The sequence below is a fragment of the Rattus norvegicus genome, chromosome 11 (assembly GCF_021556685.1).
Source record: "Rattus norvegicus strain SHRSP/BbbUtx chromosome 11, alternate assembly SHRSP_T2T, whole genome shotgun sequence".
In the NCBI taxonomy this organism is placed as follows: domain Eukaryota; kingdom Metazoa; phylum Chordata; class Mammalia; order Rodentia; family Muridae; genus Rattus; species Rattus norvegicus.
The window spans coordinates 83,827,907-83,850,895 of record NC_141544.1 but is presented as its reverse complement, the minus strand read 5'-3'; the positions used below and the strand labels follow the sequence as shown (position 1 = coordinate 83,850,895).

Here is a 22,989-nt window from a genome sequence, read left to right as displayed (position 1 = left end):
GTACATGCTTATACTCCCAGCACTTGGGAGTCGTCCATTCTCTGGGAGTCTAAGGTCTACATATTGAGTTCCAAGACACAGAGACCCTGTAAGGACTCCACTGTTAGCATTTTATCTAGCTTCACCCCACACTTACCTGGCAACAGCCAGGTATGCCTGACTCCTGACTCACTATAAAAGGGGTTGCTTGTTCTCTCTCTCTCTCTCTCTCTCTCTCTCTCTCTCTCTTTCTCTCTCTCTCTCTCTCTTTCTCTCTCTCCCTCTCTCCCTCTCTCCCTCTCCCCCTTTCTCTGCCTTTACTACCCTCTCAACTCCCCTCTCCAGAGATGCCTCAGCATGGGCCAAGTTACCTCATATAGTTCTCTCACCAGCATTTTGAGGTAGGTGGCATTTTTGTCCCATTTTACAGATGAAGTTCTGGAAGGAGAGAGAGGTGAAGCCTCCTGTTTAAAGTCACACAGCAGGTGAACCAACTGAGGGCTGGTTCAGGTTGGTGGTCAGGTCCTCAGGGTAGGCCCAGGGTAGGCACACAAAGAGATTTGCTTAGAGGCCCATTCTTCCCTTCCTGCCTTCCCTCTCCTCCTTTCCATAACAAGGTGAGGTGTCAGGTTTCCCTCTCCTGCTGTACGTTTTGAAACTCAGCTGTAGAAGGAGACCTCTCCCTCTGCGTGGAATTCAGACTGTTAACTGTGCCACTGTCCTTGGCTTTAACAAAGCCCCAGCTGGGCAAGCACTGAAAGCTAGGGTTTGAGGTGGCAAAGGCAAGTGTTTTTTAACTTCTTAGGAAGCAGTTGAGAAATGCATCTGTTGGCTGACCTGCTAACCCTCTGACCACCCAAGGGGAGGGAGAGAAGCAAGGAGATGGAGGTAAAGGGGAGCCCAAGTCAAGAATTTCCAGCCTTTAAAATTTACCTCTGGAGGCTGGCGGGATGGCTGGATGGTTAAGAGGACTCGGTGTTGTTACTGGTTCATTTCCCAGCACCCACGGGGAGGCTCACAACTACCTTTAAACCCAGTCCCCGGGAATCCAACGTCGTCTTCTGATTTCTAAGGGCACTGGACATGCACGTGCTGCATATGTACATGTAGGCAAAATGCATAAAATAATGTGTTTGAATCACGCCTCGCATCCAGACAGACCACACTAGGCCAGTACAGTTCCCGGTGTTGGTATTCTGTCTAAGCTCCACCCCCACAGTTACCGGGCAACAGCCAAGTATGCCTGATTCACTGTTTGCCCCATTCTCTTTCTCTTTGCTCTTTTGATTCTTGCTCTTACTCTCTTGCTCTCGCTTTCCCCCTCTTCCCCGTGTCCCTTCTCTTCCCATTCCCCTCTTCCCTTCCCTCCATGTGCTCACGTCCGACCTTTATTCCTCTCCTCTTCTTCTCTCATTAAACCTCTAAACATGGAACCATGTTGGCCCGTTGCGTTTTGTCCGGACACGAGCTGAGATTTCTACCCCAACACACAGGAGAGAGGTTTATTGTGGGGGGGGGGGAGGACAAAAGGGAGCGACAAAGATGAAGAGGGGAAAAAGGGGGTGAGGGTCAGGAAGGGTCTGCCTTTTATTTGGGCAGTGATGTAACCTCTCAGGTAAGGGTGGAAGGTGGGCCAGGTGGACTGTAGGAACGTATGGCAATTGCCAGGCAACAGATGCGAGGGTCCCTGTCGCCTATGGGTGACGTCACCATCATCACTGGATTCAGAGGCGACCTGCCGTTCCTGATGCCAACAATAATAATTAAAGGGAATCTAAAATAAAAACTTTAAACCCCTCTGGAGGCTGGAGAGATTGTTAAGAGCTTAGTGGAAGGCACTGGTGACACACACCTTTAATGCCGGTCCTTGAGAGGCAGAGGCAGGTGGACCTCTTGAGTTTGAGGCCAGCCTGATCTACACAGTGAGCTCCCAAACAGCCAGGCCTACACAGAGAAACCCTGTCTTGAAAAAACAACCACCTACCTAACAAACAACCAAAGCAAAGCACACAGGACCTGATAGAATTCCCAGCACCTACATGGCAGCTCACAGTCATCCCCAGTCCCAGGCCATCCACTGCCCTCTTCTGGCGTGCAGAGGTACTGCACACACGCGCGCGTGCGCGCACACACACACACACACACACACACACACACACAGGCAAAACAACACACCATGTGAAATAAAAAATAAAGGTTAAAACAATTCAAAAAATTTAAACTCTGATTTTTCTCAATATTTAGAAATAAAATGTAAGGATACAAAAATTAAAAACAATATCCAGAACAAAAATGAACAGTTTCCAAAATCTTGTTTGTCAAGAACAAGCCTGGGAATAAACACTTGAATTAACTAACAACTTCTTCTTCTTCTTCAACAACAACAACAACAACTTCTTCTTCTTCTTCTTCTTCTTCTTCTTCTTCTTCTTCTTCTTCTTCTTCTTCTTCTTCTTCTCCTCCTCCTCCTCCTCCTCCTCCTCCTCCTCCTCCTCCTTCTTCTTCTCCTTCTTCTTCTTTTCTTCCTCCTCATCCTCCTTAAATATATCGTTATTTCCTTCTTTTCCTTCTGAAAATCTCATTTAACCCATGGACCATGATATCAATCAACTCAGGAATGAAGTATCCCGGTTACTAAGAGTCAGCACACGACTTTACGGTCCCAGCACTGCAGGAACCAAGAGGAGGGCTTGGAATCCATCAGCCACTAAGCAAGGTCTTCTTGCAGTCTCCAGACCTGAAAGATATTTGCATCCTGTCAGGAGGTACTCACCTGTCAGGGGTGGACAGCTTAACTCTTCAGTGTGTGTCAAAGGGTCAGGAAATGTTACAGTAGCATAGACCATCCTCATTCCCCCACCCCCCTGGTCCTGGAAAAATGTTACAATAGCAATTGTACCTTTTGGGGTGTGTGTGTATGTGTGTGTGTGTGTGTGTGTGTGTGTGTGTGTGTGTGTGCGCGCGCGCAGTGGGGATGTTAAGAATCACAGACAATCCACTGATTGAATTTAAAATGGCTACTATTTTTGTGACAGTACACCAGAGACACCACCACCTTGGGGCATGTTTTAATTTTCTTTTGTATTCAGGCTTTCCCTACAAGTCACCAGAGCAGATTAATTAAGCCAGAAGAGCTTTTAAGAGCCTAATTAGCTGGAACTCACTTTAACATGCTTGAGGACCATCTAGGTAGCTGGTTCTCTGTAGCAGATTGGTACAGGCAAATGCCACACTTCGTCTTGCCCAGAAGGGCTCACAGTCCAGGCTAGGGGGACACAGAGTCACCGCTCATCCTTGCATTCCTTTCAGGAAGTCCCTGCAAAGGTATCTCATGCATTGTTCAACTGCAAAGACAAATGCCAGCTTTGGAGCCCCTAAGAAGTCCCCAACATTGTCATCTTAGGGGTCGGGGGTCCTTGGAAGTGTGCCAGGCCTTTGGAGTTTCTGTGGTGGTGGTTTGAAAGAAAATGGCCCCTGTAGGCTCACCAGGGAGGTATGGCCTTTCTCCAGAGGGTGTGACTTTGTTGGAGAAAGCATATCACTGGGGGCTTTGAGGATCAGAAGCTCAAGCCAGACCTAGTGGTTCCTGTCTCCTCCTTCTGCCTTTGGATTAAGGCGTAGATCTCAGCTCCTTGAGCAACATGTCTGCTTGTGTACCACCATGCTTCCCACCATGATAGTGGACTAAACCTCTGAACTGCACACCAGTCCCAATTAAATGTTTTCCTTAAGAGTTGCCGAGGTCTCTGGATATTGGTGGAGCACACATTTAATCCCAGAACTCAGGAGGCAGAGGCGGGTGGATCCCTGAGTTCAACGCCAGCCTGGTCTACAGAGCAAGCTCTAGGAGAGCCAGAGCTACACAGGGAACCTCTGTCTCAAAATACCAACAAACAAACAAAAGAAAACAAACAACAATGAAAAAGGGGTTGGCACAGTCATGGTACTGTCTTAGTTAGGGTTTTATTGCTGTGAAGAGACACCATGACCATGGCAACTCATAAAGAAAATCATTGAATTGGGGCTGGCTTACAGGTTCAAAGGTCTATTATTAGGGTGAGAGCATGGCAGCATGAGGCAGACATGGTGCTGGAGAAGGAGTTGAGAGTTCTACATCTCCATCTGCAGGCAGCAGAAGGGGACTGGATCAATACTGGGCTGAACTTAAGTATAGGAGACCTCAAAGTCTGCCCCCACAATGATTCCCTTCCTCCCACAAGGCCACACCTCCTGATAGTGCCACTTCCTATGGGACAAGCATTTAAACACAGGAGTCTTTGGGGTCATACCACCACATAGTATCTATTCACAGCAATGAAATGCCAACTAAGATAGTTTCTGAATAAGTAGTAGGAGGAGGAGGACATAACTACCCTAAATGTGGAGAAGGTTTTATTGTAATATAAGAAAGCAAACAGGCTGAGCCTGACCAGCACACTAAACCAGACCATGAGAGGAGACATGAGGAGGGCGAGCAAGCAAGAGAACAGCCACCCACCAAGAGGTGGCCCAGGCCAAGGGGCCAAGAGGAGGTGTAGCCAAAGTGTCTGGATTATATAGGGAAAATCGGTGGGGAAGGGCAGCCCAGCCGCTAGGCTGGAGATTTCAGGGGAGGGAGAGGGGTGTGCCAGCCATACCCTGTAACAGACAGGGACTGAGGGATGCTGGGAGAACCTGGTGGCCAGGTCAGCTTTAATATGTGAATAGGCGCCTCAGTTAGTCCCACTTTTGAGACCTAATGGTTTCAACAGGAGCGAACCCTCTTCACCCACAAGTTCTGTGGTTTGAATATGTTTGGCACTGTTAGGAGGTGTGGCCTTGTTGGAGAAGGAGTGGCTTTGTTGGAGGAAGTGTATCAACGGTGGGCGTGGGCAGTGAGACCCTTCTCCAAATCATATGGGAGCCAATCTCCTCCTCGTGGCCTTCAGATGCAGAACTCTCAGTTCTTCCTACACCATGCCTGTCTGGATGCCGCCATGCCCCTTCCTTGAGGATAATGGACTGAACCTCTGAACCTGTAAGCCGGCCCCAATTAAATGTTGTCCTTATGAGAGCTGCCTTGGTCACAGTGTTTCTTCACAGCAGTGCAAACCCTAACCAAGACAAGTTCCCAGTGAGAACTTAGTTGCCCGGATAGAAGAGCTCATGTTCTCACAGCCTCGGGAATGATGAAGAAAAAGCGTATTACTTGGATTTCTGATTCCTTTGTGAGAGTCTGTTTTCTCTCTGCTGCATTTAAACGCTGTTTGGAAACAAAGTGTGGGAACGTGAGACAGCGGCTGCCACCGTTCAACCCAACAGTGTAATTAGTGCCTTGCGTTCTGAGCAAGAGAAGGCTAGACACTCTAATTCCAGAGAGCCACGAATGGAAGTCGAGTGAAGCTTATGGGGGAGAAACATAGCAGGGACAAAAGAGGAGACCCTGAAAGTTAATGCCCCCATGGTTTGGGGACCAAAAGGAAACCCTGAAAGTCAATGTCCCCATGGTGTTCTTCCTCTCTCTTTCAGGCAACATCAACAGTCATGAATGCTTTCTTTTAAAAGACTCCGGCTGCATTGTTGACCTATAGACTATACGTTGTCCTCTGGAACGCCCTGTGGTGGGTGATGCCTGCTTTCTGGCTGTCTTGAGAGGAAATGGAAAGTTTAAATCACGGGCTTAAGTACCAGAACCAAGAATTAAACTGCGGTGACAAAGCAGTTCCGAAGGTCACGTTGCAATGACAGAGGGAGCTGGCATGCTCTCTTCTTACGAAGATTGGTTCTCATCTCGGCTCCAGCCATTTCATCCCTAGGTCTAGTGTGTCCCTGGGAGAAGGGGACCTCCAAACCAGTTCAGCAGTGAACCGTTTGAGCTGGGACAGTCTGAGAGGCAAAAGCACGTGGTGGCCTCTTGTCTACAGATGTTCCTCCATTAGGAGGGAGGGGACTGAAACGCAGATGTCTGGACACCCCCTGTTGCTTCTTTTGTTATGCAACATGGCTCCTAAGCCCAAGCTGCCTAGAAATAGAGAGGCACTCAGAAGGTATTTATGGAGCAGGTCCTGTAAATACTCAGGTGGGAGGAGTCATGGGCAGAGCCGGGCTGGGGGACAGTGGTGTGCAGTCGTGTGTGAAACCATTGCACTTCCTTCCCCACTAAGGGCACAACTCACAGGGGAGGCTGACATTAATAACACAAGGCCAGAAAGCCGTGGGAACCCGGGGCTTAGTCCAGTCCAGAGGTTGAGGAGGGCTTTGCTGAGAAGGTGAGTAATTCAGAGAAGACTGGGGAGGTCTGGAGTAAGGGTGGGGACATAGGGAGGTATGGGAGACTGGCACAGAAAGAATATTCCAGAGACAGGGAACGGCAAACAAACAAACAAACAAACAAACAAACAACGTCAAGGAGGACAGGCTGCTCCTAGGTGTGGTGGAGAAGAAAAGTTTATTGTTGATAAAAGGGAGAGAGCATAGGCAGAGGCAGGGACATCTGGGAGAGTTCACAGTGGACATGACTGAACCATGTGAGGAGAGAGGCAGCGTGAAGAGGGACGAGCCAGGAAGAGGAGAGGGTAGGCAAAAGGGGTGGGCAAGCAAAATGGCTGGATTACATAGGGAAGGGCAGCCCAGCCCCTTGACTGGAGAAGCTTAGGATAGAGGGTGTGGAGTGCCAGTCACACTCTGTGACAGGTAGGATGCTGGGAGAACCAGGTAGGTGCTGGGAGAATCTACTTTGATATGCTAAATAGGCATCTCTGTCAGTGACTTGTCCGGGTTTGAGACCTAACAGTATGGTCTAAGACCTGGAGGGAGGAGTTTGGGGCAATGTGGGAGTGGGTGGGTCCCACTGCATTTAAGCTTTTATCTTGCTCTTAAGGGCAGAGGATACCTGGAGCAGAGATCTGCCACACTCAGACTTGAACATCTGGTTAGCTGCTGTGGCTCCCAAGGGGTTCTTGAGATCCTTGGGGTCTGGGTAGCAGAGACAGAGCAGGGCGGATGCCTGAGAGGTGATGCTGTGCCTTTCACCATAGCTAAGGACTGGAACCAGCTTGGACGCCCACCTACAGATGGATGGGGGAAAAAAAGTTCTAGGCACGAATAAAATCATGATTTTTGTGGGAAAATGGATTGTGTTAAGTAAAATAAGCCAAGATCAGAAAGCGTGTGTCTGTATGTGTGTAGTCAGGGGACCGTCACAGGGCTCTCTGTAGCCCTTGCTATCCTGGAACTCTCTCTGTACAGCAGGCTGCCTTGAACTCAGAGATCCACCTGTCCCTGCCTCCCCAGCGCTGGGTTTAAAAGCGTGGGCCACCACCAGCCGGAGGAAGATATATTGAGGGCGCAGGACGCATGTAACGGATGGAGAAGGGAAGACTGTGTCGGAGGAAGGAAATTCACAAGAGTGACTAGAGAGAATGCCGAAGGATAATGGGAAAGGGGGGGCAAATCAACTAGAACAAAATATAATCACGTGTGTGCACCGAAATGCCAGAATAAAACCTATTACTTGAAAATTAATTAAAAAATTAGAATATATAGCTTTCTCTGGCCATGTAGCCATTTGTATTTCAACATCGGAAGGAAAAGCAACATTAGGTGCCTTCTTTGGTTTGGATACGTGGGGATTCAGGAGGCCTTACCACGTAATATACAGAAGTCACTCTTTGTCACATTGGACCTCGCATAATCTTGACCTTTCGCCTCCATACCACTGACACCTCTCACAGTATTTTACAGTGATGCTTCAGTACAGCAAGGGTGAGAGTTTGGCCTGGCTGCTGAGCCACCATGCTGACCGTAACAACAAATATGGAGACAGTCCAGGTGGCTGGTCGGTGGTCACTCAGAGTAAGGTGGACCCGAAGATAAGATTGCTTTGAGGAGAATGGCCGCCAGATTAAAGGGACATAGCTCCTGGATTCCTGAAGTATGTTCACCCCTGACCTGCTCAGGGTATAAGTGTTTATTGTTTGTCTGAGTTGTCACGTGACTGCGTAGCCAGTGACTTAGTAAGTGCCATTCTATAATCCCACTGATGTATGATGGGGAGTTGCTGAAAATTTAGTGCCTGCCGGACCCTGCTCTACACCATCCGTTTATGCACACTGGTGATGGGGTAGGTAGGAGCCATCATTTTATGGATGGTGAGACAGGAAGCTGTGAAAGGTGACCCCTAGGGAGCTCATGCTCCCAGTCCAACACCACTGCTCTGTTCTGAAGATAAACGCACCATCTTGCATTTTACAGTTGGTTCTTCTGACTTAGGAAGCCTTCTCGCATTGAGAAGGGACTGTTCTTTCCCTGTGACCCGATCCCTCCTACAACCTTGCCCCCAGATTCTGCCAGCACTTGGCACTTTACTTTGTAACACCAGACTCCTTCATGGCTTGCTACCCCTCAAGTGCCCCCACCCCCCACTTTCTTTGTTCTCCTGCCTGCTTAGTGGGGTTTGTGGTAGCCTGAGGCAGGGGAGAATAGGAACGCTGGTATCTTTTCTGGACTTGGAGGCAGCTGGCTTGAGTGATGAGTGACCCTTCAGAGGTTGGGGATCACAGGGGAATGCCAGTCCTCACATTTCTCTTTCCTTAACCCCAACTTCTTAGTGTCTCAACATGGTTGACTTTCTGCATTCTGGAGTCCTCCTGGTCGCCACGAAGGCTCTCTAGCCCATGATTGGGACAAAGCCAGGGGCCAATGGTCCCCCTACTCCCAAGAGGAAGACTACCCCACAGCAGGACTGACCTCCATGTCATAGAACCCTTGATAGGAGAACTTCATGGGCAGAGGCTTCTCAGAGTCCCCACTCTAATGCTTGTAACTCACATGTGGACATGAAATGTCAGAGTCTGCCCAGGCCACCCTGAAACCTCATACTGGCTGAAGCTGAGAGCCTTGAGCATGCTCCTTTCCTAGCGGGGCACCTCCCCTCCCCAACCTAGCTCCATTCATTCAATCCTAACTCCATCTCCATGCTGTAAACGCAATTCCTGCTTCTTCCTTCCCACCCAACTTCACAGAGATTCATGAACGACAAACACAAATTGTATGTACTTAAAGTGTGCAATGTGATTCCTTGCTGTATGTACATATTCTGAAGTGACTATTGCAATCATACTAATTAACACATGCTTCATTTTCCATGTGCCAAAAACTATTTTATTGATAGGATATAATGCATTATTAACTATTGTTGTGAAGTAGTACCATTAGTTCTCTTTTTCTTTCTTTCTTTCTTTTTTTTTTTTTTCCTGGAGCTGAGGACCGAACCCATGGCCTTGTGCTTGCTAGGCAAGCGCTCCTCCACTTTCTAACCCCTGCTATCCTTCTCTCCCGTGTCCTTATGAGCTCAACTCCTTTTGATTCCATACACAAGGTCACACAGAATTGGTTTTTCCATGACTTGTGAGTTCATGGCCAAGTGGCATCCTATGTTTCTTGTTTCTGTGCCTGGCATATTGAACTTCACATAATGTCTTCTAAGTTCATACACGTTCCTTCTTTTAAAAGGTGAACTGGAGATCTTTAGTATGAGGCTGGAGATCTGGCTCAGGGCTTAAGAGAGTGTGCTGCTTTTACAGAGGATCCTGATTTGATTTCCAGCACCCACATGGCAGCTCTAGTAACTACTTGTATGCACTTTTTAAGCCTTTGGGGTGTTTGCACAATGTGATATACATAAACTCTGAATCTCTCTCTCTCTCTCTCTCTCTCTCTCTCTCTCTCACACACACACACACACACACACACACACACACACACGCACACACACACACACACACAACCAATAAAATAAATATTTTAAAAGTAACTAACAGATGAACTCTATTCTATTGATTTCATTGTATCAGAATTTCCCCATCCATTGATCTGTTAACACACTTAAATGTTCTGTACTTGTTATTGTGAGTTAAAGGTGTAATTAAACAAAATATCATGTATTTTTTCAACATGTTGATTTTATTTTTCTTGAATATATACCCTGAAGTGATATTGCTAGGTTATGTAGCAATATATATTATTTCTATTTTCTAATTTATTTTAAATTTTATGTGCATTGGTGTTTTGCCTGCGTGTGTCTGTTTGAGGTGTCAAAAGTCATGTAACTGGAGTTACAGACAGTTGTGAGCTGCCATGTTGGTGCTGGGAATTGAACCCAGGCCCTCTGTGAGAGCAGCCAGTAGTCTTAACCATTGAGCCATCTCTCCAGACCCATAAACACTTTTTTTTAAGTTTTTTTTTTTTGGTTCTTTTTTTTTTTTTTTCTCGGAGCTGGGGACCGAACCCAGGGCCTTGCGCTTCCTAGGCAAGTGCTCTACCACTGAGCTAAATCCCCAACCCCTTTTTTAAAGTTTTGAAGCCCCCTTTTTTTTTCCTGTAAGAGTTGCATCAGTTTGCATTCTGATGGAGGCTGTGTAGGAATCTTCTTTTCTCTGCTTCCTTATCAACACTGTCGTTTGGCACTTTGGTGACAGCCATCTTACCAGGTGTGAAATGACATCACTCTTGTAGTTTTGACTTGCACCTTCCTAATAATTAGTGACGACGAGTATAAATTCACAGACTTGTTGGCAGTTTGTATGTCTTTTAAGAAATATCTATTCAGGTCCCTTGCTCACTTTGAAGTCAAATTATTATGCTTAGTCTTGCTGTTGATTTCACGAGTTCTTCGTACACTTCGCATATTACTTCTTTGTGTGTGCCTTGCAAATACTCAGTGGCTCACCTGCCTCTGTCTGCAGGAAAAGATGGGTTTGGAGAGCAGACAGGGTCCCAGGCCAACCTCTCTGTGGCCTTTCATGGGTCTCTGCCCCAGCTCCAGCCCCTGTGCCCCTGCCCCAGCCCCTGTGCCCCTGCCCCAGCCCTTGTGCCCGTGCCCCAGCCCTTGTGCCCCTGCCCCAGCCCTTGTGCCCCTGCCTCTGTGCCCCTACCTCAGCCCCTTCTCTTTTTGTCTTTGGCTTCTGCTGATTCTGCTTTTTATCCTTTTTCTGCATCTGCTTTTATTCAGCTGTTTTTCTTGCATCTTTATTTCATTTATTATTTTTAACCACATATTTAAACCACACACACACACACACACACACACACACACACACACACACACACACTGTAAATGCCTTGCATGTATGTGCACACATACATATACTAGGGTACGTATGTGGAAGTGACAACTGGGGATTCGGTTCACTTCCTCCACCGCACAGATGCCGGGAATTGAACTCAGGTCATCAGGCTTGGCGGCGCATTCAGTTCATTCAGGTGGCCCTGTGTCTTTCGTCTATGGTTTCTATTGTGGTCCTGATTCTCTTCGGCTTCTACTTTCTCCTGCCTCCCAGGTCTCTCTTCTATGTCTTCCCCCCCTCCTCCCCCCTCCTTTTCCTTCCTTTTCTCTCCTTTGCCACCCTTTTCTTCCCCATCTCCTGTTGCCTGCTGTGTCTGTGCTGACCTCTGCCTTTTCTGCTGATTTAACTTTTTTTCTGCTGGCACTGTCCCCTCTCCTTTTTTTCCTTCTCCAGCTTCTTCCTCATTTCTACTTCTCCATGTCCATCTGTTTCCACTATCTACTTCTGGGCGGGCTGTTCTGCTTCAATTTCTGACATCTTTGCTCCTTCTCTGTCCACCTTTACTTTTATGTCTGTTTCAAGGCTGCTTAGATCCTCCTCTGCCTCCTCTCGTCCTTCCTCCTCTTCTTCCTCCTCCTTCTCCTCTTCTCTTTTTCCTCCTCCCTCCTTTTCTTTTCCTTCTTGTTCAGTTTTGAAGGCATGAGGCAGACATCTGCCTCTGTTCACTTTTTCCAGGACTTTCCAGTTTTCTTTTAAAATTACTGATTATTACCATACATTGGGGCGTAATATACACAGGACGTGTGTGCTGCAGCACGCACGTGGAAGCCAGAACAGGATTGTGCAGTTGGATCCCGTTTTTTCATCTTCATGTGGGTTCCAGGATCAAACTCAGTTTGTCAGGTTTGAGCAGCAAGTCTGCAACCCACTCACCCAACTTGCTGGCCCGAGGACTCTCTTTTTCTTTTTATCTTGTTCTTTTCTTTTTAAAAATATGTTGGAGCTTGGAGTGGTGCTTGCCTTTGATCCAGCACTTGGAAGGCAGACACAGGCAGATCTCTGTGAGTTCAATGCCAGCTTGGTCTATAAATCAAGTTCTAGGACAGTTTGGGCTACACAGATGTAGAAGAATATTAGTCCAGCACCATGACGGCTCTGACAAGCGATCACATCCAAATGCCTTCTAGATCTGTGTGATCTGTCTGGAATGAAGACTTGACACACACCTTTAATCCCAAACAATGTAGGTAAGCTTAGTTTGTAGAAGAAAACAGCTATGTTTGAAAGCGATGTTTAATTGAGGGGTGGACAAAGCGAAGAATGAGGGAAAGATTTGACAGGAGTTAGACATAGGATACACCCAGCTCCCAGGAGAAGAGAAAGGAAAGAGAGGCTACTTAAGAAAGCAGGGCAGAGGAACACACACACACACACAAACACACACACACAGAGAGAGAGAGAGAGAGAGAGAGAGAGAGAGAGAGAGAGAGAGAGAGAGACAAACACAGAGAGAGAGAGAGGAGACAGGGACAGAGAGAGAGAAAGAGACAGACAGATAGACAGACACACACACACACACACACACACACACACACACGGTGGGGAGAGAGAGAGAGAGAGAGAGAGAGAGAGAGAGAGAGAGAGAGAGAGAGGTTTTACAGAGACAGGTTGCAGGTAAAGACAGAACAAGCCAGAGAATGAGAAGGACCCAGAAGTCTAGAATACATTGCCAAAGTTAGTGTTAGGGCAAGCAGAGCGATTCAGCCAGAAGCTGAAAGAAGCTGGGTTGGATTATTAGGCTTGGAGAGGAGTTTGGGCTCAAACAGCTGAGCCGAATCAGCCTGTTAGAGTTCAGAAAGAGTTAGGAAGGGTGAGCTTATTCAGCAGTAAGCCTCCAACATGGCAATTACATCTGGTGAATAAAAGTTACTTTTACATACAGAGCAACACTCTTAAAAAAACAAAGAAAAAAAAAGAATATATCTTACTTAGAGTTGTTGTGATAAATATGATCAAAAAACACGGACAGGAAAGGGTTTATTTCACAAACACTTTCATCCTGTAAGGAAGTCAGGCAGGAGCCTGGAGCAAGAACCTGGAGACAGGAACTGATGAGGGGCCATGGACGAGTGCTGCTTACGGACTTGCTCTCAGAGTTTGCTATGACACTCAGGACCACATGCCCAGGGATGGCACTGCCCACAGTGATCTGGGCCCTCCCCATAACCATCAATCAATAAAATGCACCCCAGGCCAATCTAGTAGGGGCATGTGATCAATTAGTATTCTCTCTTCCCAAGTGACTCTAGTTTGGGTCAAGTTGACATAGAAACCAGACAGCACAGAATAGATTCTCAGTAAAATGGAATATACACAGATCCCTTTCTTTTCTGTTTTCCAGTGCTTAAGAAACCGTTTGGTATTCATGCTCTCACATGTTCAAGAAACACCCCTGACACCAGCAAGATAGAGACACCTACCTGGGGGAAAGTGTTGTAAAAATATAAAAAAATAAAATGCTGTCTTTTATCCCCTACTAGGTCCATCACCACAGTGCCTCAAGATGTCTGGTAGATATCTTGCCAGAAGCACACATTACAATTCCTTGGTGGCCCAGACTAGCTGCCCCACACTCTCTTACACTTAAATCTACACATGGAAGAACACACAACACAATAACCTTTGATTCAATTGATAAGATATAATTGCCAACCTAAACATACAAAGCCCTGTACACATCCATCCCTTAAGAACATTCATAACAACCTGTAAGGGTACAGCATGGAATCTTAACGTAGCCTCCACGTTGTCTCCACCGCAGCTTTTCTCCCTCCTCTCCTGTCTCTTCTCCTTTCCGATCCAGTCTCCTCCTCTTCCTTCAAACTTCTCTCCCGCCCATCCTTCCTTCTCGTCCAATGACAGGCCTCCTTCTATCCTGTACCGGCCCTCACCTGTACTTTACAAATTCAGTGGGGAGAAGGTTCTGGTGAAGTCACCTGAGTCCGGAGCACATGACTAGGCAGCCGTCAGCAGGGCAGTGGAATTAGCATCAAAATACAGATAACTCCAGGGCAAACCACAACAAGAAAGCCGGTAGACCCCTGTCAGAAAAGAACAGTGCTACTCAGGATAGTAGCTGGGTGGAGAGGGATGGGTGTGGAGCTGGTATTCCCACTCAGGGCCTGGCACAGGTCTGGTTCCCCCAAGCTTCTCCTTCCTTAGGGAAAATTCTAGTGACCCCAAGTCCCGGGCAGAAAACCAATAAACCCAGGAACTCTTAAAGACTAAAAACAAACAAACAAAAACAAGTAAGCAAGCAAACACCTTCACATCTCAGTCGGTAGGCTGAGTGTGCCGCAAGGCCACCAGGCAGTTAGGCTCTTCTGGGTTCCAGCTCCTGAGCGGAATCCATTTTGGTAGCCAGCCAGGCCCCGGGAAGGGAAACACCAGGCCTCCTGAGCCAGCGTTGGCAGGGCCTCACCAGGCAGCTGGGCTCCAGTCAGTCGCACAGGCCCCTGGAGAAAGGAACTTGCCCAAATTCACAGTCTTGTCCCTGGAGAGAAGATGGGAGTGGCACCTAGGGAAACTGATTATAAGTCAACCCCAGGAGGGCTGTCTCGCCTGGTTTCACTGTCCATCCTACCCCCAGGGTCCACATCTGCCCCTAGCACGTACCAGGAGCTCAATCCACGTGCTTACAGACATCTTCAGAGCGGGTCCCAGGCCGGAGCCTTCTCTGCTCTCAAAGGTCTCCGATCCCTGGATGTTCGTGGGACTGTAGGCTCCTTCTGATGAAGTAGCTGCTGTCCTGAGAGTAACAGGCTAAAGGATGCTCAGAGGATAAAGTGGCTGGAAGTGGCTCCGGAAGGGACCGGCTTGGAGCTTGCAGGAAGGAAGGAGAGGCTACCTTCGAGGGCCGCTAGGCGTGGGAGAGACCTAGGCTTCCCTGGGGAAGGGTTCTCTGGGAAGTGTACCGTTTGGCTTTTCACCCAACTTCTGGGCCTCTTGGGATGGATTTTCTGGGAAAGGCTTGCACCTCTACGATGAAAAACTGCTCTTTTTGGGTAAGTTCCTTCCCTCAGAAGGTGTGACTTGCAAGGGCCGATAGCCCGAGGTGCGGAAGGCATGGAAGGGACTGCCCCACACTGCCGAGTCTACCCCTTGGCTTTGCAGGGTGGAGAAGAGAAAGCACTGGGGGTAACAGCGGGGAGCCGTTTGTAGAGTAGTGGAAGGCGTCTACACTGGAGCTGAACCCGGAAGGTTGGAAGTGGGAGCTGAGGGTGTTAAATAAACCAGGTCAGAAGAGGTCTCCTCCCCTTTGGTATCTTTTCCTACCTTCTCCTCCATTTCTTCTTCTCCCTTCCCTTCCCATGCTGGCTAGTTTTTAATGTCAACTTGACAGAGGCGGGAGTCATTTAGAAAGAGCGAGTGTTAATTGAGAAAGTGCCCCCACTAGACTGGACTGTGGGCAAGCCTGGGGTTCATTTTCTTGATTAACAATTGATTGGGTGGGCCCAGGTCACCCTGGGTGGTAGTGTCACCCTTGACAGGTGGTTAGAAAGCGGGCCAGACAAGCCACTAGGCAGCCTTATCCTCTGCTTCAGCTCCTGCCTCCGGGTTTCTGCCTTGAGTTCCTGCCACTTCCTTGGTGGTCTGTGATGTGGAAGAGTAAGCAAAAGAAAACCTTCCTTCAAGTTGCTTTTGCTCGTGGTGTTTTATCACAGCAATGGAAACCCTAACTAAGACGCTTCCCTTTCCTTCTCTAACTTCCGGTAGGAAGGACTGAGTTAAACAATCTTTGGTCCCTATTAAAAAAAAAAAAAAAAACAAAAACCAGTCATATCTTGCTCAAATATTATTCTCATCTCCCCACATATAGGTAAGGTATTCCAGTGTACATCTGAGTGGTCACTTTGTTCCCTTGTGTTTTTGTACAAAGACTACCTGCTTGTGTGTTTAGAATGCACGGTGCTGTAATGTATGCAAATTATATGTATGCAAATGATATGGGGTTTTATGCACCTCACTCATTCTGCTTGTCTTATTTGGCAGTGAAGCTTTAAGATTGTTCCATCTAGACAATGTAGCAATCCTAATTGCTACAATGTAGCAACCCTAATTGCTACATTCCTCCTGTACCCAAAGAAATGCCCCCCCCTTGCATTTTGCTTGCCTCTTTCCCTGAGTTGGAGTCCCATATTTCCCACAACTGGTTCTTTAGGTCCGGTGATGGTCTTGCTGGGATGAACCACGCTCATTAGCTGCAACCTGAGAGCTTGGCTGACAGCGGTGGAGCTAGAGTTGAGTGGCTGTGCTTATAGGCTGCGGACTCTCTGCTCTTTTAACTACAGCACAGTGACTCATGGGACAAATGTTAGGTCTCAGTCCTGGCTTTGAAAGGACAATGCATTCTTTATGCATAATAGGAAGTTTAGGAAGCAAACCCAGGATGTCTGTGTTCCTGCAGGTCCTCTGTGAGTAAACACAGTCTTTGGTTTGATGTGGAGACAAGGTTGGGGGAGGGGCAGCACACACACACACACACACACACACACACACACACACACACACACGCACGCACAGCAATTTAGAAGGAATGGAAAGAAATGAGAAGGAAGGGCCTAGAGCTGGTGGCACTTGCCAGTAATTTCAGTACTTGAGGTTGAGGGATGCTGGGAGTGCAGCCAGGAAGACTAGGTTTGAGGTCAGCCGGTGAACTTGTCTAAAAAGAAAAAAAAGGCATGTGTGTGTGTGTGTGTGTGTGTGTGTGTGTGTGTGTACGCGCTGCTGGGTGCAGTGGCAGCTTCTGACAGGAAAGCACACAGACACAAGCTGCTGTCCTTTTTTAGTGGAAGTGGCTCTTGGGTGTGCCTCATGAATTTTAGGCAAATTTGTTTTCAATTCAGAGAGGCTGCTGCTTTCATCACGCGCCCACAGCGCTCCTCCCTCAGCAGTGTGACCGTCTGTCTGTGTGGGTAAAGATGTTGCAAGGGAGTCAGGCAGGCATTCAGTTTTCATCCTGGCAGCCTCCAATCGACTTGCGACGGTGGAACCTGACTGCAGGCTGGCCCTGGCTACACTGGGAACCTTGGTGGGGGGACCCTCTCCCCGCCCCTCCTGTGAAGTGGTTATGAAATTCCAGGCATTTCCTCCTCCAAAGTCAGATCCAAGGGCTAAGTCTGGAAGGCAGGTTAAAGTGCTGGGGTCCCAGGCACCCAGAAGTCCTTTCTAGTCACTCTTTCTGTTCTCTCCCCAACCCCTTAGGCAACCCTACCAGTGAAAGGATGTCGTCAATCTCCTCCATGCCAGCCAGCGTGGCTTTTTGCATAGTGACATCAGCATGGGGTGTCCCCGAACTGTGGGGCCATCTCAGTCACCGCTGAACTTCAACCTCCACGGCAAAGTGCAGCAGCCTCCGCCAACCATGAAGGCAACGGAGACTGAGCGAGAACTAATCCAATGGCAGGAGCTAGGGAAGACCTTGGATCATCCGCGGGGGTGCGGTGGACAGAGCGGAAGCGGTTTCCTCAGGTTCAACACTGACGTCCCCGACAAATTATTTGCCGTGAGGGCTAACTCCAAGCAGCCTTTGTTAGAAGCATAGAAATAAACACTTCCCAGTGTAACTCGGGATGCTTGGTTCTGAAGGAGGCCGAGGGCTACAGAACTAATGCTTGAGCATTTGCTCTGGGCCTGGCTTTGTTCGAGGGGGCGGGGTCCTACAGATACCGCCATCTTTAATCCTCACCGCAGTCCTTGGATGTTAGTCTCCACCAAGCAGGAAAGCCACCTAAGGTTCAAAGAGGCGAACTGCATTGTATAAAGCAAAACAGGCCTGGTTTCCAGCTTGAAAAGCTGCTGAGAGAGGCCTCCTGGTGTAGCAGGGGCCTTCAGACTCGAAACTCCTCGCTTTTTTTTTTTTTTTTTTTAAAGCCCAATCCCACCCTTTCCAGGGCACGCCTACGGGATCTTGGTGTTTTTCTGGAAAGCTCAACTACTTTTCAACTCTCCGTCCCGAGAAAGCTGGTGGGTGTGTCATAAAAATCAAACCGAATTTTTTTAAGTAGAAATCGCGCAACTGGGCATTTTGTGATGAAGTCGCTGTTCAGATACTGACACTGCACTTGGGTTAACAGACATGACAGTGGAGGCTTCAAAAAAAAAAAAAAATCAACCCACTGACAGATGTCGAGAGTGGAAAAAAAGGACCCTGCCCGTAATATAGTGAGTTGCTGTATTTAGGCCTCCAAAGATTCAAGAGCATACCTTCGCCTTCATGATTGACTTGGAAAGAAATAGAAATTAGGACCACACGAGCCAAATGCACCGAGTTCTTGTAGGCACCCTCAGGCTGTGCGAGGGGCAGCAAGCTCTGCGAGGCCTTCTCACCAACCACACTTTCCTTACTCTCTGTGATGACTTACATGGTGCTAGCCTGTCAGAGCCCCCTCAGGTTTCTTCCCCGTCCCAGAATTTTGACTTAACTGGCATTTATATCCCTCTGACAAGACCAGCCATTCCTCCTCCAGCCTTTGTCCCACTCTATCTCCTTCTGGGGACTTTTCTCCTCCAAGATCTGGATCTTTGTCGTCACCTAGGGCCACCATAGTCTCAGGAAAGCCTGCTTCTATCAACCTACCCAAAGGGCCTCTCTTGGGGCTGGGAAACAGCACAGAGGGAAAGCATTTGCCTGCCTGGGTTTGATTTATAGCGCCCCCAAAATAAGATAAACGAGGGATCTCTTTCTACCACCCACTTTGATCATTCTATCCACCCACTCTCTATCCCGTAATTTGTCTCATCTATAGCAAGCTCTCTCTGTATATGGTTGTTAAGAACAGTGTTTACTGCTCTCTCTTCCTTTGGACTGAATGCTTAATGAGAGCAGGCCTTTTCTTTCCTGGGGTCTACACTGACAAACATACGTGTGTCTAATGTGGAATGAGCAACTGAGAGAGAGAATGGCCAGCTAAACTACAGACCAGGAACGAAAAGACTCTTCTCAGAGTCCTTGCCTGGCATCTGAGAGGTCCATTGATCTTCCAAAGCCTTTAACCTATCTGAACCCCAGCTTCCTCCTTAGAAGCTGTGAGGGAGGGATGGGTGTGGAAACTCCATGGATGCCACCTAACCTGTATCATCTGTGCTCACCAGGGCCTGGCATCTCCTGGCAGAATTCAGAGGAACAGATATCTTCGTGTGGCTGATTCATATGTTTCCATTTGTCTGTCAAGCAACCTCCTGAATACTGAGCTCCTAGGGACTGGGGTCTATATAAGGAGGCAGGAGCTTACTCCTTGACTTAATTGGGGACTAATTAGTAAGCAATGCTAACCAGCCCTTTATTAGTCATGGGTCTGATGAGCTGAAATGAAGCAAGGCTGAACATAAAAATTCCATTAACTCTAGCCCTATTCACACCCAGTGTCAGCCATGCCACTTGATGGCTTGAAGCAAGCTGCCTTTCATTTATCGAAGTCATTAATTTTGTAGGGAGAGACAAAGAACTCGAATCTCTAAGCATGCAAGCAATAATCGCAGTTGAAGACAACCTATTCAGAGCCAGGGACTCTTAGCATAATAAAAATTTCATAAAGATCAAGAGAGAGGTAGCCCAGGCTAGAGTCATGAAGAAGACCCCAAGATTCATACTTGCTAAGAGACTTTTTATTGTTTTGTATTTTTTCTGTCTTACTCGTTATCCAAGTACAATCAGGACGCTGAATCCTGTGAATGGTATAGTCTGGATAGGCAGGCAATCAAAACAGAACACCGTCTACTTAGGCTGAGCTGAGTACGACATACTCTGACCTGCCTGCAGGAGGATTTGTGTACTGGGAGTGGCTGGGAGAGGGCTTTGAATGGCAGGGCTGCGTCAACAACAGACACGGCGTCGTTTTCAAAGCTGGCTGCACAATGAGCCCATTTTTCATATTTCCTATGTAATTGACACCGATACCTCTCCCATGGAGTGTGTGTATAGGTCCGTTTCTCCCTGTCTTGAACCCAGAGTTTTGTGACTTGATGTATGGAAGAAACGACATGTGTGTCTTACTTAGGGTTTCTATTGCAGTGAAGAAACACCATGATCATAGTAACTCTTACAAAGGAAAACATTGAAGTGGGACTGGCTTCCAGCGCAGAGGGTTCATCTGTTATCATCATGGCGGGAAGCATGGCGGCACACAAGGTAGACATGGTGCTAGAGAGGTTAGCTGAGAGTTCTACATCCAGATAGGCAGCCAGAAGAGGGAGCTACACTGAGCCTGGCTTTAGCTTCCGAAATCTCAAAGCCCACCCTCTCTGGCACACTTCCTCCAACAAGGCCACACCTCCTCCAACAAGGCCACACCTCCTCCAACAAGGCCACACCTCCTCCAACAAGGCCACACCTCCTCCAACAAGGCCACACCTCCTAATAGTGCCTACCGGGACCATCTTCTTTCAAACCACTACTATGTGAGTCCCAAGACTAGAACAAACATTTTCCTCTCTCGTAATATTTCCCCCCTTAGAACCCAGTCCCTGTTCTGTGAAAAATCCTTGAGCAGCCCGTGTGGAGAGAGCTCATGAACATGTCATGCATAGATGTTCTGGTAATATGCTTTCTGAAGACCCTGCTCACAGCCGACGTGAGTCACGAGACATAAGTGAAGACAACCCTAGATATTTCTAGTCCCCAGTCTTCATGCCTTCCGAGATGATGCCTAAGCTGGGGGGAAGCAGAGACAAACCACCTATGCGAAGCTGTCTAAATCCTCAACACTGAGAACTTACAAAGCAACAGTTGTTTCATGCCACCCCCAAATAACCGTGTCCTGGGGCCATTCTGTAGCACATCAAGGGTAGCTGGAAGAAGCTCTTCACCTGGCAGCCCTTTGAAGGGTGGAACAGAGATGTGCTCGGTGACAGGGAGCCCATGGCACAAGGCACTCACAGCACCTTGTCTCTGTGGTAGTTGTATGAGGCCACAGGCAAGCCAGAGACCACCCTTTCCCTCTTACCTGATACTTCCTGAGCTGTTCCTGCCTAATCACCCCCTCAGGCTGGAGAAGCACTGTTCATAATGCTATCCTAGTCTGTTACACGGACCCTACATAGTCTAGAACATTCCATTTACATTCTCCTCGTGAATGCTGGCCATCATTTGGGTCTTTAGTTGGGATGCTGCAAAGAAACGTCCCCCAAACCCCCGTGTATCTCTCCATATTAGCAATAATAAATAAAAAGCCAATAAATTAGAAATGTACTCTAAGTCCAACAGCCAATGGGAGAATATACATCTGAGGGGAAGAAGCTGTATGTGTGTGTGTGTCTGGGGTGGGGGAAGGAGGAGGAGGAAAGTGGGCATTAAGAGTGGGTAACTTTCCCTCCTATTTCAGCTTCAAACATTCGGAACTTCTTTAGGAGTCCTTCACAGGACGATCCTGGCAGCATACTCTCTGCAAAGACCTCCTGCCAGAAGGTTGACATTTGGGACCAAGGTGACCAGGGACAGGGCCGTCAGCTGACTGAGCATCTGCTGTGGAAATCACCACACTGGCTCAAGCTGTGTGTAGACCCAGCTAGGTCCTTTGAGATGGCAGTGTAACCAAGATGGCAGACAGAAGTGAGGGATGTAGACCTTACAGCCGTGCCTGGTAGGAGACAGAAGGCTAGGGGCAGTCTCTACCAGCCCTACCCTTCAGGTCATCGAGTGTTGGATGGTCTGCCACGTGCTGCTGCTGACAAGAGCCGAGTGTGTAAAACCCAGCCCTGACAGGAGCTCGTGCTCATGTCTTGGAAATATACAAAACTCTCTTTGGCTCTCACTGCTTGTCTGTGAAAACCAGGTACATTTGAGAACATTTAGTATTGTGGACACATGGGCATTCAGAGCATTTTGGCTGAGACTGAATGTTCCCAGCCATGCTTCTTGGATCCTGACTTAATGGGCCCCCATTTCTCAGCAGCGTGAGAAATGGGTTACTAGAGTAGCAGGACGCTGGGGAATGACTAGAACAACATGAACGAGCCTGACTGGACACACTGAAGAAAAAAAAAGCTAACAAACGAGCTTCCAGCGTTATAAGATGAATAAGCCAAAGGGACCTGAATTCCGAGGGTGTTAGAACATTTGCGGCGGCTGGAAATACTTAACTGGGGAGGGATTAGCGACCGTAGCTAATTTATAAAGCAGAGATTCCTTTCTACGGTCTGCTTGTTCTTGGCTGCTCAGATCACCTGATCTCCCTCTGAGGTAGCTTCTTCTGTGATGAGCATCTGCCAGGGGAACAGGATGACCCACGGGCACAGGAGGTTCCCCTCGAGAAAAGGAGGAGGGGCATTCTGTGGGATGGAGGAGTCAGGGTGGTGTGTTTGGGACCCGTGGCCAGATAAGGGACTTACAGCCTTGGCTTTGTCACAGTTTCAGTAACATGAGGGCTGGTCTATGCAGTCCCCTGTGTTTTTCCCATCCCTTTGTCCCACAGCAGGAAGTCTGACGGAGATGAAGATGTCAAGAAATCCCTTGCTTCCCACGGATCCCAGTGCCTTGATGCGGAACAGAGCGACTCAGCCTTCTGGAGCCAGAGTTCCAAAGTCAGCTCAGAGGCACCCGGGGAAACAATTAGCCTCAGCCCCACCTTCTCCCAATTGGCCCTGATTTTACAGCCACTAATAAGGCTGCTCGAGTTCCTAGTCGCCTGGGAAAGGAAGCAACAGAAGTGTTTTCCACAAGGTGATTTGAACTAAGTCTCACAGCAAAGCCGAGATAACCGCGCAGAAGCCAGCCAGGCCAAGATGCCGTCGGAGGTTCTCAATCTGCGCTCATCACCCAACAGGAGGATGCCTGTTCCAACCCAGTGTCTAGAGTCTGCCGTGCACAGACTGAAGACAGTCAGCTCTGCCGGGGACCTTGCCTGGAGGAGTGGCTCCTGGCCCCTGCCCCTTATGGGGAGGAATGAACTGTGTGACCTGGTCCTCT

At 48.2% G+C, this 22,989-nt stretch overlaps 2 long non-coding RNA genes across 6 annotated transcripts; one reads left to right on the top strand and one right to left on the bottom strand.

Moving 5' to 3' along the window:
* Positions 1-6,112: 6,112 nt before the first annotated feature.
* Positions 6,113-21,315, top strand: LOC102549085 (uncharacterized). Of its 4 annotated transcripts, XR_015633545.1 has the most exons (4): positions 6,123-6,227; positions 7,207-7,891; positions 15,198-15,320; positions 17,289-18,286. It is a non-coding gene; the product is annotated as an uncharacterized LOC102549085 (long non-coding RNA). The 4 variants fall into 4 exon arrangements; XR_015633543.1 differs by lacking the exon at positions 15,198-15,320 and having other exon boundaries at positions 6,113-6,227; positions 17,289-21,272; XR_015633544.1 differs by lacking the exon at positions 15,198-15,320 and having other exon boundaries at positions 6,117-6,227; positions 7,692-7,891; positions 17,289-21,315.
* On the bottom strand, positions 13,706-16,384 carry LOC134481097 (uncharacterized). Of its 2 annotated transcripts, XR_015633550.1 has the most exons (4): positions 16,198-16,384; positions 14,700-15,298; positions 14,349-14,577; positions 13,706-14,125 (listed from the first exon to the last, which is right to left on the bottom strand). It is a non-coding gene; the product is annotated as an uncharacterized LOC134481097 (long non-coding RNA). The 2 variants fall into 2 exon arrangements; XR_015633551.1 differs by lacking the exon at positions 16,198-16,384 and having other exon boundaries at positions 14,506-14,577; positions 14,700-15,174.
* Positions 21,316-22,989: the final 1,674 nt, after the last annotated feature.